The 18569-nt window shown below is 39.2% G+C and overlaps 1 long non-coding RNA gene across 1 annotated transcript in view; it reads right to left on the bottom strand.

Annotated features, from left to right (window-relative positions):
• Nucleotides 1-18569, bottom strand: part of LOC139127632 (uncharacterized) — a 237155-nt gene that overhangs the window by 131769 nt on the left and 86817 nt on the right. The gene's annotated exons all lie outside the window — the stretch shown is intronic.

Raw genomic sequence — 18569 nt, 5'->3', positions numbered from 1 at the left:
TTCTACGAGAATAACGGGAAAAATTGAAATGTAGGAAAAGAGTAAATGAAATTCGATGATAAGGATTGAATGTATTAGGTGATGTATAGTACAGAGGTAAGAAATGCATTAAGGGTCCGTTGATAATAAAAGCTGACGCACGACAAACGTAGTTCTTTCGTTTAGAGGGGAGGGGTAAAAGCTCATTTCGTTTTGTGTGCGTCAAAATCGCATAAGGATTTTCGTCTATTGTTTTCGAAGTGCGACTTTGCAGCGAGAACGTAATACTACTTTGTTTTCCCCGACAACAGAATGACCACAAAGTACGGAGACAGAAAAGACAAAGAAAAAAATAAATGTGAAATATAAACTTGTATTGTTTTTCAACGTAAAACATGTACGTGTAACATATTCCTATGTGCGAAATAGATTAAAATGTTATGTGTCTTAAAAAGTGAAACGCGTAAGTGGAAGTTTACTAACTAATGTGCACTTCCGGTATTTTTTCATGGGCATACGCATAGGAGATGTGGGTGTGGGTGTGTCAGAAACGGCCATAATACGACATTGATTTCACATAAGAACGTTCGTTTTAAGGGTGAGGGAGGGGGTCTCAAGTAAAACGAAGGAATTACGTTTCTTGTGCGTCAGATTTAATTATCGACGGCCCCTTATTGAACCACTCTTTTTGAGATTGGGGTTTGGCCGAGCGGTTTTGTCTATAGCTTTCTCAACTAGGTGATCCGGTACGGTACGTTGTGGGTTCTAACCCGAATTGAATCATCGTATTGTTCAGCAACATTTCAAAGGGACATCATTGCTAAATTTTGATTTCTCTACAATTTTGGTTTTAAATATCAACCAGAATTTCTTAATCTACTTCCAAAAGTATGTTGATATACACAGTATTAAGCTCGTCAACTCAGACTGCATGAGAAAACATGCCGCCAGGAATTGTCCGGTTTCGCAGGCTCGTTATGTATTCAAATATAGGCATAAAATCAGCATAATGAGGCGTTAGCTGATGACGTAGGACTATCAAGTACGGTTTCCCTGGTTAGTGGGAGGAGAACTTCGATGTGGTGCTAAATGGCCCTCGTTAATTGGGATTAACTGATGAACAAAAATGGTCTCCAGATCCATGACGCTCTTTTGTACTCTTTGTATAAACACCAAATGCTACTTCAGTCGACCGAACGACGGTAAAATTGTAGTTCTTATTCCATTATTTTCTGTGAGAGCGAATTCTCGAGTTCAACGTTTATGCTGTATAAGAATTAAAAAAAATCGTAAACACAACAAAAAAGAAATACAACATTAAAGAAAAACAAAAACAAAATGATAAAACACCGTAACAGACAAAATGGCCGTGGAAATAAATCAGCCATCTTCCAAAGAAAAGCCGACAACAACATGAAATTCATCAAGAATCTTCCATCGCTCAAACTAACAAACACCGAAATAATACCACTAGGCAAAGGCCTAAAATTCATTCCGACACCAACAAACCCAAACAGAATAAAACTGCTCCAGGATTTCAACAAATATGGTCGCAAAGTGAGACTTTGCAACATCATGAGACACAAATAATCGCAACAACACCCATTTAAGGAAAAATCAAGCTGGACTCCCCGAACAACAAAAAACACAGAACTTGAAAGTTATCTGAAGCTGCTGAACTTGCGCTTCTACAGATACCTTTCAAACAAGGAAACAAGAAATGTCGCGTGCCCAAAGAATCGCGATAAACCAGCTTGCAAACAATAGACAAATTACCATAAAAACCCTTCGACAAGGGTCGGGGTATCGTCATTGTCAACACAAAAGATTACGTACACGAATGCGAAAAGCAATTACGCAACACTCAGTATTATACTCAACTAGACAGTGACGACACAGAACAAACAGTAAACAAAGTACACGAACTGTTTAACAAAATATACGACAAGAAACACATCGACCATGATACTTATAAGTATCTTGATCCAAAAATACATAAAAATCCGTACCCCGCAGTGGTACTTATTGCCTAAAAGTTCACAAACCGCCGCAAAAAATCTAAAAGACACACAAGTCTAAACAAAATTTACAAAAGTAAAGAAACATAGAACAAACAAACCGAACCACCAAACGGACTCACAACGAGACCCAAACATTAATATACTTGCCTCGCTACTCGAAGAGCAAGACCACTAAAATGCATTAAAATAAATTTTCACAAACACAAACTAAGGAAAGAATCTACACTGCGACTGATGAGAAACCACACTCGGGTTTCGAAACGCAAGCGTCAAAGGGCCACTCTATCAACATTGTAACACCATAGGCCCGGCTGCGTCTCGCCATAAGCTTTCCTCACACAAACAAAACATTACCGTACACACTAATCCAAACTTCCCTACAAATATCCGAAGCGTAACAAACATTTCATTAACACAAACAATTGGATAAGAATGTAGGAACACATTTTCGAAACGAATCAAACACAAACTCGACACAAAAAATTTTGGATAGTTAGGTGGGGAGACTCTTTCACATTTTTACATACGAAAGATTTGGATTTTTTGTTTCACTCAAGGATTGACACTGATACTAGACTTCTTTTGTCACCAAAGTAAACAATCACTGTCTTGAGTGACAGCTTACGCTCTGCATATATGCATAGGAATGAACACGTCATGGCTAATCCATGCATAAATACATGTCAATTAATCGGGTTCCCCGTGATATGCACGGGTTGAAGTGGTTTGAAACCGGACACTTCCTGGCGGCAGTACTTGGCATGTGTACATGTTTAATGTACACTGTTAATGTTGACAAATGAATTCTTGTCAAAACTAGAATTCATAAAGTAAACAGTGAGATTGATCAAGAGATTGATGTTGAAGTAATATCAATTTGCATTAGCATTATGTAGTTAAAATTTTGTGTTTGGGGGGAGACTGTATACACACTTGAGTGAGTGTTTCTAATTATAATATTTGGCTTTGATTTCAGGCCCAAAACATTCATATTATTATTGACTTCATGGTAGCTGCTACTGAAAATGTTGTAGATGACAGGTCACTTATCAACAAACCCAAGGACATAGCTACTATGTTAATACCGTTGTTTAGCCTGTTTGCTGACTGTCAGAGAATATAGTCTGTGTCAAGGCAACAGTCTGATGAGGTGATAGAGGAGCTGGGTGAATACAAGATATAGTAAAGTCATAAGATGAGAAGGTATTTGTTTTTATTGTGTTCATTAACTTGTTCATTGTTACTATCATTAGTACACAATTGATTAATATTTTTTTTCTATTTTCTTTTGTTTAACAGCATTTTCCAACAGACTGGTGTTGAGCCATGTTGAATGATATACATGCTCAGGTTACGAACATTCAAGTTTGTTTTTTCACAGCCATGTCACATGTGGCTGTCTTTTTTTTATTCACTTCACCACTCCTTTTTAATTTTTGCATCAATAAGAAGACTTTTTGTATTGCTTGTTGTTTCTTTTATTATTGAGGTTTTGAAAAAAAAGATTTTGAAGTTTTGGAGTTCATCAATAAGCACCTCCAACCCTTTTATTTTGAACTAGTTATTGTTTGATAAACAGAGTAGATTTCATGCAATGCTCTCAATTTGCTGTAGCAACTTTGACATTGTTTAATATTCCTAAACATGTTGTTATTTCTACTTCTCTTACAGGTATCAACTTTGCTGGCCTGCTAAAAAACTGCAGAATAGTATTCTCAGGGGAACAAATACTTCCCTGGCTTCATATCCTTGAATGCCATGCTCTAAATCAAATTATGAGAACCAAGATAGGTCTTCGATTTTCATGAGAAGGTGGTGATGGAATCATTCACCATCATTTTAACTTGACCTGATGAAGTACAATTCTATGCCTGGTGAACTTCTCAGGTTAAAGTGTATGGTGAATGACCATCACATTGCTGCTCATCCGACAAATAAAAAACCTGAAATCCATTAAAGGGTGCGTAGAAACTAACTATTTGTAAATGTTGATTTCTTGTAAATAAACTGAGACAGTCCTAACACGATTGGAACTAATTTTGGATAATTGTATGGTGAAGTAATGTCGATTTAATCTACAAATGTAATCTCACCTGCTTTTCTTTTTACATTACACGCTTGTTTTTATGAGTAATTAGCGACATTGCAACATTCAGCTGTATGGCACCTAACACTTTTGAGAAATTGTCAAATATGAAAATCCAATTATCCCAAATTAGTTCCAATCGTGTTTCTTGTAAATAATATCTGAATGTAATATTATTTTTTTTTGATTTTAAAGTTATTGTCGCATTACAACTTCGCCGATGTTAACTAGCCATGTATACAACCCCGAAATTTCGGGTTCAGTTAATATGCTAAGCCGGTCGGAAGGTGTGAATCACGTACACATCGATAATACCAAAATCAAACGACTCCAACAGCATTTGCATGCAAGGCAGTATGTAAAAACGGCGACAATTTCTCCTGTGAAGTTTGATTGAATATTATTTTCGTCACAGTCCCTCCACGAGGGACTTTGATTCCATGGTATTCTCGAATTCTGACGCCTCTTGGCAATCGCGATTCGACATCAGTACAATAGAACTAAAAGACAGTTCGTTGTACCACAGACAAATAGTATAGACAGACTGGGAACGCAATAATGCATTTTGTTCCATGATCGTCTCGATAGACTATTGGCTTTCATATTAAAATGAGCTTCAAAGGTGATAAACTTTGTGGAGGCTTATTTGTGGTTGATAATTGCACGAGCACTACGGCCCAAAGGCGCCCCATTTTGTACGGTAATAGCGTCCCGAATTTTCGCCACACATACGGTGGAGTGCGCGTTCAGAGAGTCAATTTCACCTCCCGCGTCATGTTGAAAATTTCGCCGTATTTCCTTGCTGCACATCTAAATATTAATGAAAGAGCAACAGGTCCTATTTCCCGTATATGCTGCCCTTACAATTATAATATTTTGGGAAGAATTTCACAAGGGAATTCCAAAAATACGTAAGCGATAAGAGACATATGCAAAATCAAGTAAAAACACAGTCAACAGCAAAACGATCTTCAACTCGTCATTTCATAAAAATAAGTGGGAAACTAAAAAAAATAAAACCATAGAATTTAGTTACCCTTCATCATATGTGTCAAACCAAATATTATAAAAAATAACAGCGAAATGAAAAAGTTAAACCAACAGATTTTTTCATATGTATTTTTCATTTTACGATGTGTCTAACCTGCTCGATTTCCCATAGAAAACAATGGCGTTTAATGTACTGAACAGACCGTACAACTATCGCTCGTTCAAATTCTAATTCTGAACCAATTATAGTGAAAAGTGGCACGGTGTTTCCTTGATATATATACAAAATTGCTGTTGTTTTAGTTTTTTGAATTTCTCGACGAAACTTGTTTTAGTTGCATTTTATTTTTCCGATCGCTGAATTCTTGCTCTTGCCCTCAATAAATGGCGATCTTACGGCGTTTGCATATGCAGAATCAGGGTCTAATATTGACCCATTTTAATCGGTTAGTGTCTCTTAAATTGTACAGACCAAATACCAGTCAGGTTGTTGTTATTTATACCAAATTTTGGCGAATATATACTATAAAAATTCAAGTAAACTGCAAAAATAACACAGAACAGAGGCGAACGGGGTTAGAGTCTCCATTGTAATCGTGCAGTGAACGTTATCGATCGATATCCTTTTGTCCGAAATTGATACATTGTTGTCTCGCTCAATCGCGTGTAGTCCCCCGTTCACAATGGCTCCAAACTACGCTGAGGTGCGCCAAAATGTGCTGAAACGTACGTAGAAGTATCACCAAAACTGAAAAAATTGTCGTCGATTTAATTTCAGTACAGGAAACCAACGGATACCTTGATGTTAAAGTGTATAAGTCAATATTGGGTTATTGTGGAAATGTTTATGACGTGACCTCAACACACGAGCGCCCGGCACAAGCAGCGCGAAAACAGATTTTCGATCGATAATCTATTGAAAATAAATTGATACAATGTTCGCCATCGTCAATAGCGACCGGCTCAGAGCGCTGTTCGATAGAAATTATGCTTCACCGAATACCGTACACTGAGGCATACTTTTGGGCCGTAGTGGAGATTATGCAAAAAATATGACGACATGGCATCGTACTGCCAGTCGCGTAGCAACCATAATTACTTTGTGAGCTCTCAGGCCAGAAACACTGCTTCACGCCAATCAAAACATAAAACGCCAGCAGTTTCATAAACATGTCCTTCCTTGACGCACGTGTAAAAGACGGTATGACTGACTGTAAACCATTGAGTAAAACCAGACAGTATCGATAAAAAACTTTCAAATTTGGTTCAAACACACTCATTATATATTCATAAAAATATGAGAGGAATTTTAAAATGGTAAAACTCAATTTCCTGAAGCTAAAAACATTCCCGTTTTCGCCAGCACGTCAATTCCGCTCGGCAACACGTCAACAACAACAACACAAACTTTGCCGAACATACTTTCGCCTAACAATTGGCGAAAATCCGAAAATTACCGAAGGATGCATGGTCGGCACTCTTCGGAGAAGAGAGGCGAGAGCAACCTGAGCCGAGGCGAACATGGATGGGTTACGTAACTGTTTCACGCCTTAAACAATACCCGTTGCGACTCTGTTTATGTTACTCTGTGGTTGTACCAACATCTGGCACAGAAGCTGAAAATGGTCGAACGACGTAAGCACGGCCACTCCAAAAAAATGAGTGGAATGACCGTAGCGTACAGACTTCACTTGACTTCTGTAGCTTGTAGTATTGACTGCTGCTGAAATTCATATTTTACAAGTTCAACTCCTACTTTCTTTCGGTCTGTACTTATGACACAGTGGCAGCTGTATACCTTACCCCATCCCACCTCACAAGAAAAACAGAGACATTGTCTGTGTATTCGACTCGAGCGAATTGCATCCTGATGTAGCCTCGCCAGTCACAATCGCATTATCAAACGTTATGAATCAGACAAACACATCCGTCAGAAGAAAATCGTAATGAAAATTTTTACCATTCTTGACGTTGCTAATTCAGCATACAACACAGGCGATAATTGTGATTGTCTCACAGTCGTCAAACACTCCTAGCAGAACATTTACATCAAGCAGTGGAGAACGAATTCAAATCTTACATAACCCAGGTGTGGGTAAAGCTACATCCGAATAAAAAAAAATGTAAAAATACAACATTGAAAGTCCCTTGATGACGCCGATTTTTTATGCCAATGATAATGAGGTGGCTGCGGGTCTCGAATGCAATGATGTTCACTTTCAGTCGTAGATAAAGGTTTTAGATTCGGACTTTGATTTACTTGAATTTGTGATGATTCAGCCTCAGTGTTTGCTGCACCAAATGGTGTAAAGTGTAAGACGAACGCTCATGACTGCAGTATTTACTAACTGGTTATTAAACCAGGGTGACTTCACCATAATTTGAATCTTATCTGCGGACGGCAGTGGATCACGTGGTCCATGCTGCTTATCTCTCGCCAAATGCCCGTGGCAAATATTAGATCATGTTTTGTCTAAATAATGCATCAAAAGATTGTAAAATTTGTTGAAACATTGACATATATGACGGATTCAAGGTGTCGAAATTATTCCTCATGTAGTGATTTGCATGCTTTTTACAGAACTCTCTTTTACTTTATTAGCCTTTTCTATTCAAATTAGGTAAGCATGTTTATGCCAGCATAAGCCGCATAAACGATATAAGTGAGGACTGTGATCCTTTTTGAACATAGCTTACAAACTGCAATTTACCGGCGGTACACATTCCTTTTTGAAAAATCACCCTGAGCTAAAAATACAATGAGAGTGACAGTCACTGCAGGAAGACAATTTTTACGAAAACAAGGATATCTCTCACAACGAGTTGTTGTTTAAAAGCGACCAAGCTTATGCAGCCTAAAAATGTCAGAAAATAAATCTTCCGGGGATGTTACTTTACTACATTGCAAGTTATTGATGCTATAGTCGGCTGCATTTATGAAAAATGACCTAACTGTTAGCTTCCAGCTATACGTACAGTACTCTCAGATCAACACATGTAAATCATAATGCCCGCCAAGAGAGTTTTCCGAGCAATGCTCAATATGCAAATATAGGGACTGTTCTATTTGAACATGGGGGAGAGTTGGTTGTACCAAACACACACACTGCATGAAAACCCAATAATTCAGATAAATTCACACTTATGAGTTGCCTGTATTATAGTATAATACACGTGAATTCACATGAATCCACATGAATACACGCTTGCTGAATACAAAAATGGATTCTTGACTGTATTCATCTGTATATGCACTCTTCAGCTAAAATACAGGCAATAATTCATGTTAATACAGTAAGTATTATAGGGTTTTTATGCAGTGACAGTAACAAACTCCCCTCTATTGTTTTCTAATCCACAAGTCAAAAGTGTTTTCTAATCCAAAAGTCAAAAGTGCATAAACTGTAATAATCCAAAAGTCAACAGGAACATATATACAAAGGTGTCCTTCAGTCTGGCATTCAGAAGTTGTGTTTTTTACACGTCAAGGTTTCCTTCTTCCAGTGTGTTCATTAAAACATAGCAGAAGCTCCTTTCTTGGTCAAACAATCAGCCAGCTGTTTCCAATTTTCAGTCCAACGGATTTCTTTGATCTGGTTGTTTGCAAGAAGTTCTTTCAATCCGCTGATTTCAATACGTAGTCGTTTTTCCCTGACTTGCTTGGTTGACTTAACAGCCTCATACAATGATTTGCAATCAGTGACACACGTTAATGGTAGAATACCCGGATCAGGATTACCAGTAGTAAGCTCTGCATACAGCGTTGGAATGAATATTTCTGCGTCTACCGCATCAGCCATGGCCAAGGCTTCTCCAGCTAGGGACCACACATCGTATCTTTTTTGAATTCCAGCATATTGGAGAAAACTTTCCTGTCTTAGCAATAAGGAGAATCATATACCCACCCTGACTTCTTCCACATGGTAGATTTCCCAGTGATGCATCACTGAATAAAAGAAGTGACAATTCTGTCCCCATATGTTGAAATTTCAGTAGAACAGAATCAGACTTGGCTTTTCTGATTACTTTGTTAGCATCAAGAATGTCACCCACTGTTGCATTCTTGATCTTTCCTGATAAACTGCACACATCAAACAGCAAATCTGGTCGGCTCTGGTGAGCTACCCATAAAATTTGTCCAACTCGAGAGCGCAGCACATCTTTTTTGCTTTCAGTCAGTGGGGCATTCTTCTGTTTACTTCTCATGCTACTTATTGGGATTGTAGTAAGGTTGTTCACATATTCGTTTTGATGAACGTATATATCCTCTCCATCACTCAAAAGACCAATGCCTATATACTAGAATGCGCAACTGTCCTCTTTCCCGAAGGAAAACTTTGAACACGCAGAGTCAATTACTGTTATTTCAAATTGATCTGTTCCACCCCAAATGAAGTCGTCGACGTGGCCTACCAATATACCCATCCATTTCCCTTGTTTGTTCATCCAGAAGAACACTGCAGGGTCAACTTTCGAAATGTTAGCACCCAGATCAAGCATAACAGATTTCACATTGTTGTACCAATGGAGTGATGCATCTCCTAACCCATAGACACATTTTTTTAGGTGCCAAATCTTCCCTGTACAGTTGGCTTCCCTGGGCGGACGAATGTATATATTTCTCTCAACTTGTTGTCCCTGTAGAAAGGCAGTCTTGATATCCATGGAATGACTCTGCCAATTATTCTGTGCAAAAAGAGAAAAAATCAGCCGCAAAGATTCCTTTCCACAGGTAGGAGAATCTGTAGGAATTTCTTCATTACCTACTTCCTCAAATTCACGGGCAACTAGTCGGGCTTTAGTATTTACTTCTCCATCTGAGTCTCTAAGTGTACAGACCCATTTGGTGGTTATACATTTCTGTCCATCATCAGGTATTTCTTCGTAAACTTCATTTGACTTCCAACTGTGTAGTTCTTTGCTTTAGCCTCACCAAAAGATATATTCTCCATCACCAAAACACTGTCAGAATCTAAGGCGTTGCCAGTTGGATCCACAGTTTCTATATTTAAATCTGCCACTTGACCCAAGTCAACAGACTGTTGGATTCCTTTCAGTTGACTTGGCTCTGTATATTCCAAGTTAAACCAATTCCCGAGTTTACCGCTGGCTTTACCTGCCCAAATGAGTACCTTGGCAGTTAGCTGTTGGCCAGTTTGTTGATACATGTATGTTATAATTTCTCCAGGTTTCACTTTTATGCATGTTTCATTCATTTTCATTGTCTTGGTATCCATCTGTTCTACCATTTCATATGTATCTGAGTCAGTGTAGGCTGTCACTTTCATGTAATCACTGTTTGGTAGGGGGAACTTGCCTTTTTCAACCATCTGGTCTGTTGAATTGTGACCAGTTACTGGTTTTGTCTCACAGATTGCCTTTTTCAATCTGCACTCATGCTCACGTACCACCATACCTGAGTGTCTCACGAATATAACAGGACCGTCTTGGCCTATAACTGTGGCTGGCCTTTCCATTCTGGTACTCCTGGTCGCTTGTAGTACACCTTGTCACCCGTTCTGCAAGATTCAGTGGTTGGTTGAATCTGTTCTCTTAAGGCTCTTCTTATTCTCTCTGAGCATTCTGCTTGTGTGTATGCTTGCCGTGTGGCATATAAAGATGCTATGATTTTTTCCGACTATGTTACTTGTAGTGGTTCCATCTAGTGCAGGGGGTTTATCAACCAGTACAGAGGGCAAATTGGGATTTCTTCCAAAAACCAACTGGTAGGAACTATATCCGTGGATGTTACACAGGCTGTTTTTGCAGATAATGCCTAATTTAAGGTTGTCTTCCAATCAAATCCTTTGTCTTCCTTCACTTCCCTTACAATCTTGGTCAGTGTCTGGTTATGACGTTCCAAAACGCCATTGCTCCAAGGACTGTAAGTTGCTGTGGTCTTGAACTCAATATTAAAGTTCTCAAACATATCACGAATTTCACTGTTATGAAATTCACCTTCGTTGTCGCTGAACAATCTCCGACGTGCCCCATGGACACTGATCCAATGTTGGATGAATTTCTGTACAAATACAGATGGACTTTTACTGGTGATAATTGCACCTGCACTAAATTTGCTGAAAAGATCAATGATGTGTAAATACCATAAGTTGTTTCCCAACTCATGCAGGTCAACTGCTACTGTCTGATTAAAATCACTGGCTAATGGAAAACCTACAGCTGGCCTTGGTGGCTGTTTTCAATACTTGAAGCACACTTCACATTTGTCAAAAATGTTTGTGAGATTGTTGAAGATGTTCTGATTCCTTGTACTGGCACTTTCAAGGAATTTATAAAGTTTTTCTGCTGACGCATGACCAAAACTGGCGATGAAGTTTCGTCAGTATTTTCTTCTGATCAGCTTCGCTGGATTTTTCATTGACTACTAATATCTCTGATTCATCTGTGTCATCTTCGTGATTCATCAGTATTTCAGCTTGCTCTTTACAAAGTTCTGATCCTTTGATGTTAACACAGTAGTGTCCGCTCAAAGTGAATTCTAGTTTGACAGGCTTTTAAAACATCTCTGCTCTGTCGTTAGAAATGTCCAGTTTAGTTTTGGCTCTCTTCAGTGATGTTTTACTGAGTAACAGTGGTATGTCTACATCCACCACCTCAGTATCAATATTACATACAGTATCACCTATCTTAGCAGGGATGATCGCATTGCCCATGGACTTTATACTCGAACCATATCCGAATTTAAACGTCTTCTTACTGGTTTTCGTTAGCATTTAAGTATTTGGTTCACTGTTCATCTCACTCAAATAGTTATTAAGCCATTCCTGTCTGCAAACTGTCCCAGTACATGCAGTGTCTATTACTGCACACCCATATGCCTCTGCCATCAAAACTTTGTTATCGGTTTTCTGCTCTCTGGTAAGTAATGTTATATTACATGTTCATCTACCTCCGTGTCTTCCTCAACAGCCCAAGCACTGTTATGATCTTTATGTGGGCAGTCCTTAGCCCAGTGATACACAGATTGACAAACTCTGCATCTTGATCTCCTACCATTTCTATCCAATGGATTCGTTCCCTTCTGGAACTTTGGAAACTTTGTCTTTTCTCCATTTGGTGCATTGACTTTTTAAGTAACAAATGCTGATTTTTGCTTCATACTGATGCCATCAGTTTTCCGCCCAAATCTGACTCACTCCCATCTGTTTTCATATGACCAGTACCAGAGAAAATCCGCTTCAGTGCCGACTTTATTGTTTCATATTTCAAATCTGACACTGCAGTTAGCACTAGTTGCCTATCTCTTTGCATCAAAGAAGCATCTCACATCGATTGTATCGTCTTTCATAATCAACAATGAATTCTGTCATTGGCATGTTTGTGGGCGATGGAACTAATCGAAGTTTGAGTAGGCTTCATAGGCTAAGTCTACAGTCTCTTTCAGAAACAAACTATCAAAAGCTGCCAGTAGCTTTGTCATACCATCCTCAGAGTTAAGTTCACTTGCCTTGATTTCAAGCGCCTTGGCTTTTGCTTGTCCACTCAATGACAAGGTTACTGCCAATGCCTGTTTTCTTTATGCAGATCGGTCATCAGTTGCCATACTTGGAGTTCATTCTTTCATGTTTCATACACCGTTGTTAGTCCAAACACCGGAGGGTTCTTATAACTGCTGCTTTAAGCCATTGCAATGCTCTGCTACCATTTGTTAGCTTCCAGCTATACGTACAGTACTCACAGACCAAGCACATGTAAAATCATAATGGATGCCAAGAGAGTTTTCAGAGCATGCTCAATACGCAAATATAGGGACTTTTCTATTGGAACATGGGAGAGAGTTGGTTGTACCAACACACAGTAACACTTACCCTAAAAAATTGCTACAAAAGGTTTCTCAACGGTTTTTCATGGAGTCAAATGTGCTTAATAACATACTAAAAGTCTACCAAAATCTGACCACCAGAAACGAGTCATTTTCAAGATGGCGTAAAAAATGGCCGCCATATACTTGAAATGGCCATAACTACTTAAATATTAAACCTAGACTAGTGATGTATGTGTCTACCACCATGTTTTAGTGGTTAAGGAATCCACGTATCATATCTAGATTATAGCCAAGTGACCATAAGTCCCATAATATGCATATTTATACATGTATTAAAAATAATCACTGTCATATTCTTCGTCCAAAGAATGTGTTGCTCATGTGGATTTTCACAATTTTAGAGGTTGGGTAGTGAAGGGAAAGCAACTCCACACATCGTTCATATTTGGATTGTTTGCTTTTTGTGTATGAAATTGTGAATAATATAAGTGGATATCATTTTTGGCTGTTTCATGTAAAGTGTTGCTTAGCCATAGCGAGACGTACCCGTAATCTACGTGTATTGATGTTACTCCAAACTTGAAGCGGAGAGGCTAGTGAGACACTGTGATCCTTTGGCGCTGCATTTCAAAAACAGAGTTTTCTTCATCTGTCGCTTAAAATTTATTCTTGACTGGTGAGACGTGTTGATTGGTTGATTGTTTTTATTTGGTAGTATGTTGTTCCACATTACGTTTGTTGTTCAAGTAGGCAAGCTAGAATGTCTACTGTTTGGTGTTGTTGTGTTTGTGAAGGTTCGTGTGAACGTAAGTTCGAGCTGTTGTCGCTTTTGTGAAGTCTGGCGCTTATAAGTGTATCGCCTATATTTCTGTTCCTTCTATAAGCGATCGTTGGTTGATTTTGGAACAGTTTTTTTATGTTCCGTCTTTTTCAAGTTCACTCCAGTTTTCTGTAAGGGCGTGCTTGATTTTTGTCGTTTCAATGTACGGGCTATATGTTGTTTGTGGCGTTCTTTTTTTCTTTTTGTGGTTCAAGCTGTCTTTTTCTGCTTTTATGATCTGTTTCTCTCATAATGCATTCTATTTCATTTTTAGCTCATATTTGGTATGTATATAAATACCAAAAAGAGCTTATATGGTGAGTCGGTGGTGTCTGTATGTATGTATGTATGTATGTATGTATGTGTGGATGTATGTCCGTCACACGCACAAGCTCCCATACCGCCAAAGCTACCATCTCAGTATTTGGTGTACAGGTAGATGCAGGGGTTTAGATGTGACGTTGTTTAAATGAACACGTCAGTGTCAAAAATGTGCAAATGAGGTAAGAAAAAGGGAAATCCTGTAAATGTGCAGGAGTGATGGCATGCCAGTGGCTGAAACAGGCTACTCCACTGACCTTGAGTCATTTCCTGCCATTGTTTATGAACTGTTACAAATTAACAGACCTGCTAAAACTAAGAGGGACTAGCTGTTTCTGCTATACATGTTGCTAAAGTTGACCTCCAGTACCTAAAGTTTCAGACTTTATTAGGGGCCCAAGCCGACCGGCTGGGACCCTATTGTTATTGCTCAAGTTCTACTACTTCCTCTTCTTCCTCTTCTTCCTCTTTTTCTTCTTCTTCTTCTGCCGATTCTTTGTCGACCTAGATCTCTTAAACGGCTGAACGAAAACTTCTCAAACTTGCAGGGCTAATAGGTGTCAATTAGTACTCGTGCACCTGACCCTTTAAATTTTGATTGGTCACGTGACCTGGCGGCCATATTGGATTTTCCAAAAACCTAAAAATGGCTTCTCCAGAAGACCTAGGGGTCTAGTTGATTTGAAATTTTTTGTATAGCAAGCATGACCAAAGGTCATAAGAGCGGGACAAGGTCCTGCCAGGGCACAATTACTGGGGTCTACGCACAGCTGTTATGTGAGTGTCAAGGATCATACATGAAGCTATTCGGGTAATTTTGTATGTAGGTGTCTGAATGCACGCTCACTTGTTCATCACGAATAAAAAAGAAAGATACATGACATTGCAAGGTGTGGTGATTTTTTTATGTTTCTCTATCTGACATGCATGGAGTGGCCCTGGTGTGTTGTGTAACTGAGAGCATGTAGCTGATTAAAAATGTAAACAAGACCACATCAAAATTGCTGATACACATCGATTAAAACAACACCTTGTGTAATGAAGTTCGTGGTGACGTTGAGATAGACGTTAAGTCCCTAATATTGAAACTAAAATGTCAATATTATGAAGTAAGGGTATTTCATTGGATAAACATTATAGGCTGTTTGTCATAAACATTTTGAAATCGGAAAGTGAGAAGTAAAATAATTGTAGAAAAATGTATTGCGTCACTGTTGCTGAAATCACAGGCTATCGACTCAATGCCGGCGAACTGCAAAATCGTCACTCACAGCCTGCAGGTAAAATGGTTAATCAGAGCTGGACGCTCTTGCCATTGTTCTAGGTCTAAATAGGTGCGACCATATCAGTTGTTAGTGTAGCTGTTCAGAATGTTTGTTTGCGCAGCTTATTACAGTGGGAACACTCAGTAAACATGCACTTCCTCGATTCCAAGGTTTGAATATTTAAGCATGTGGACTTGAGTGAGACCAACGTTCAGAAACAAAAATGCTAGAAACGTTTGCTTCAAGTACCACTACTGTCACTATTCAGTCTCAACGATCAACTCCATGAGTAATTTAGAACTGTCTTGTGTATGTTATCCAAACACTCTACATTAGGTGCCATAAAATAAATTCTTTGTTTGCCGTTCGCGTGCGGGTAGGATTTTCAATGGACGAAATCTGAAAAACAAACATAAATCGCCTGCTTGAAAATAAGGTGCGTTGTGCCCTTCCTTTGTTCGCAATGACGCAGGCAGTGTTTCCGCTGCCTGCTCGCAAAATCGCAAATGCGAGAAAAAAGTAGCGTTTGCCGAGAAGATTTAGGCAAAAATTAGCCAAACTTGCGAATCGAAAATTGCACTATGACGTCATCACTTTGTCTGTCCACGCGCTGTCCTGCATTCAACTTGAGACGTAATGCTTTATCTCTGTGCATCCCTTATGCGCCACGAGATCGTATTTGTACCACATACAGTAATGAATAAAATTGTAACAAAATAGCTCACAAACCAAAAGTACCCATATGTTTACCATGACTATTTGACTAAGATGTTACTAAGTTTTGGGTTGGACAACTTCGCACAATGTACCTACCCCGGGGGGTAACTCCATGGCTAATAGTACGGGGGGGGGGGCTCCGCACGAACATGGAAACCCAAACTGTTGTGATACCAGTTTTGAGCAAAAAAACCTACCCTTTCTGATACCTAGTTGTGGAAACGCAGCTATCTCTTGGCGGGGTAGCATGAGTTGCTATGTGAGTGGCGGGGTTGACCTTTGTCCCGCATAGCAACTCACGCTACCCGGCCAACAGATAGCTGCGTTTCCACAGCTATCTGATACCATACAATACCATACGTATACAGATACGACTCACTCGCCTTGCGTACCAGGGGTACCAACAGTCAAACCGACAGATCGGAAATATTGATGGTAGATCTGGGATGTAGATACACATGGGTTTCCAGTGTTGACAGCATGATTTTTTAACAAATGTCAGTTTGTGTTTAAAACCCGACCCTTTCTCATACCAGCACCTCGTGAAAAATATACCCTTTCTGATACCAAACAGTGCAAAAATACGACCCCTTTTGCGCGGACCCTCCCCGTATAGCCATCTATGGGAGTTACCCCCCCGGGGTACCTACAGATTACTCCGTGCACTGTGCGGTACAACGTCGTCACAGGCGTGCTGCTTACTTGGTAGTTTGTATAAGTGTAGTTTATGCTACGTTCCGACGTTCTCTTCCGTAGAACGTCAGAACATAGCATAAACTACACTTATACAAATACCTAGCTCTGCATGGCAGGGCTGTGTGTTACCGGCGTTATACGATGTGGTGGGAGGCCGTATAACGCCGGTAACACACAGCCCTGCCATGCAGAGTTAACAAATACCCAGTAAACAGCACGCCTGTGAGTGTCGTCATCAACACTGAAGGATCGTAGTGACGGTGAAACTAAGCAAAAACGGCAAACTTTCGTTTTTGACTTAGGCAGCTCCACCAATATTGGGGAGAAACCATGCACCCCTAACGCAGGTTCTAAGCGCAAGTAAAGCTATTAAATGGAAAGAAAGATTATGATCAGAGTAGGAAAGTCGACTGGAATTTGGAAAGTTAGGAACGGCATGGTCAAAAGCATAAGACTTTTTTTCAACGTAGAGTAAGTAGGGCACTCCTGAAAGGCGAAAATGATTATGTTGGTGGTGTATAGCTGCCAACAAGAAAATATCTTTACTGGCGTTAGGAACTTGTGTGAATTGGCTTCCTTAAATATGAATTCGCAAGAATTTTCAGTGTATTGTGACGTGATATCGTAAACAGATAATCAGAGAAGGTGCTCGCTCGTCCGCTGAGTACAGTCGACGTACTTGCGCATTCATATTGTCTAAATGTGCAAGTCTTGTCGCGATATTTGAGCATTTAACTTGAAACAAAATGATGTTTCTCCATATCAAATCATTATGTGTTTTATATTTTAGGGTTCTCTTTACGTATTAGACATGAACATTTGGATATATGCTCCGTGCTTTCCGCAATCCGTGGCATGATTCAAGCTGGCCGTGAATACGCACTGACGTTTTTGGTGATGACCCCTGACCCAAGTGTCATCGATGCGCTGTGCGCTGCACTGTCCGAGCATCGCTTGTTAAATTCATAGAGCTACCAAAGCTCCATGCTAAATTCAAGCGTAAAGCAAATTTATCGAAAGTCTCAACGGCACACTTTTCTCAAGTCTAAGAGCATTTTACTTTTGAACTTCTAATGAGAATGGATATCTAATTCGTTTGAAAAACTGGTATGCTGAAGCAGGTTTCGTGCCGTTCTCTATAGCGATATGTACAGTACAGCATTGATAACGATTACAGGTTTGTAACTATTAAATATAACTGCATAGCATACGCCTAACTTTTGACAAGTACCCTGGTATAACTAGCCTTTAAAGTTACAGCTAAGGGAGCATTTCACTCAACAGAAACAGTGCTCAGGACTAGTATTATTTGACACTTAAAAAGGAGGATTCGTACTCAAGGCTGTTATGATTTGTTCAGCTATACCCACTCTTCTTACTGCAAAACTTGTAATCTTATAAAAGAGACAGTAGTTTCAACTTTTACCACGATGTTTAGCATTTGTTTCCTGAGTGACAACTCCATACTTTGTTATTGCCAGTAACTTTTGCATTTTAATATTTGGAATTTTCAGGTTTTGAAGAACACCTTTTTGTTCTACCCAACATTTTGAAATTCATAGTGTACAGGTCATCAAAACAACTAGTACTACGCAAAGACAAATATAAGGTTTCTTTCTTATGCTAGACATATTTCAAACATTATGTGGTGAAGCGGGTTTCTTTTTCCATTCTTCAATCAACAACGTGGGAAAAAATGACAACATAATACGAATGCACGCAGAGACAAATGTACAGCAGTGTTGCTTTATTATTTTTGTACAGCAACAGTTCAGTGGTTTAAGTGCAGCATTTGCACAGTTTTCACAGAGTAATATAAGAGTGAAATATGTATAAACAGATTCTAATTCATATTTTCCAGTTCTAATGTGGAAAATTTAACACGCTT

The sequence above is a fragment of the Ptychodera flava genome, unplaced genomic scaffold (genome assembly GCF_041260155.1).
Source record: "Ptychodera flava strain L36383 unplaced genomic scaffold, AS_Pfla_20210202 Scaffold_34__1_contigs__length_2629520_pilon, whole genome shotgun sequence".
NCBI lineage: Eukaryota > Metazoa > Hemichordata > Enteropneusta > Ptychoderidae > Ptychodera > Ptychodera flava.
Note: the sequence above shows the minus strand (reverse complement) of the source record. Positions and strands in the feature narration are given on the sequence as shown.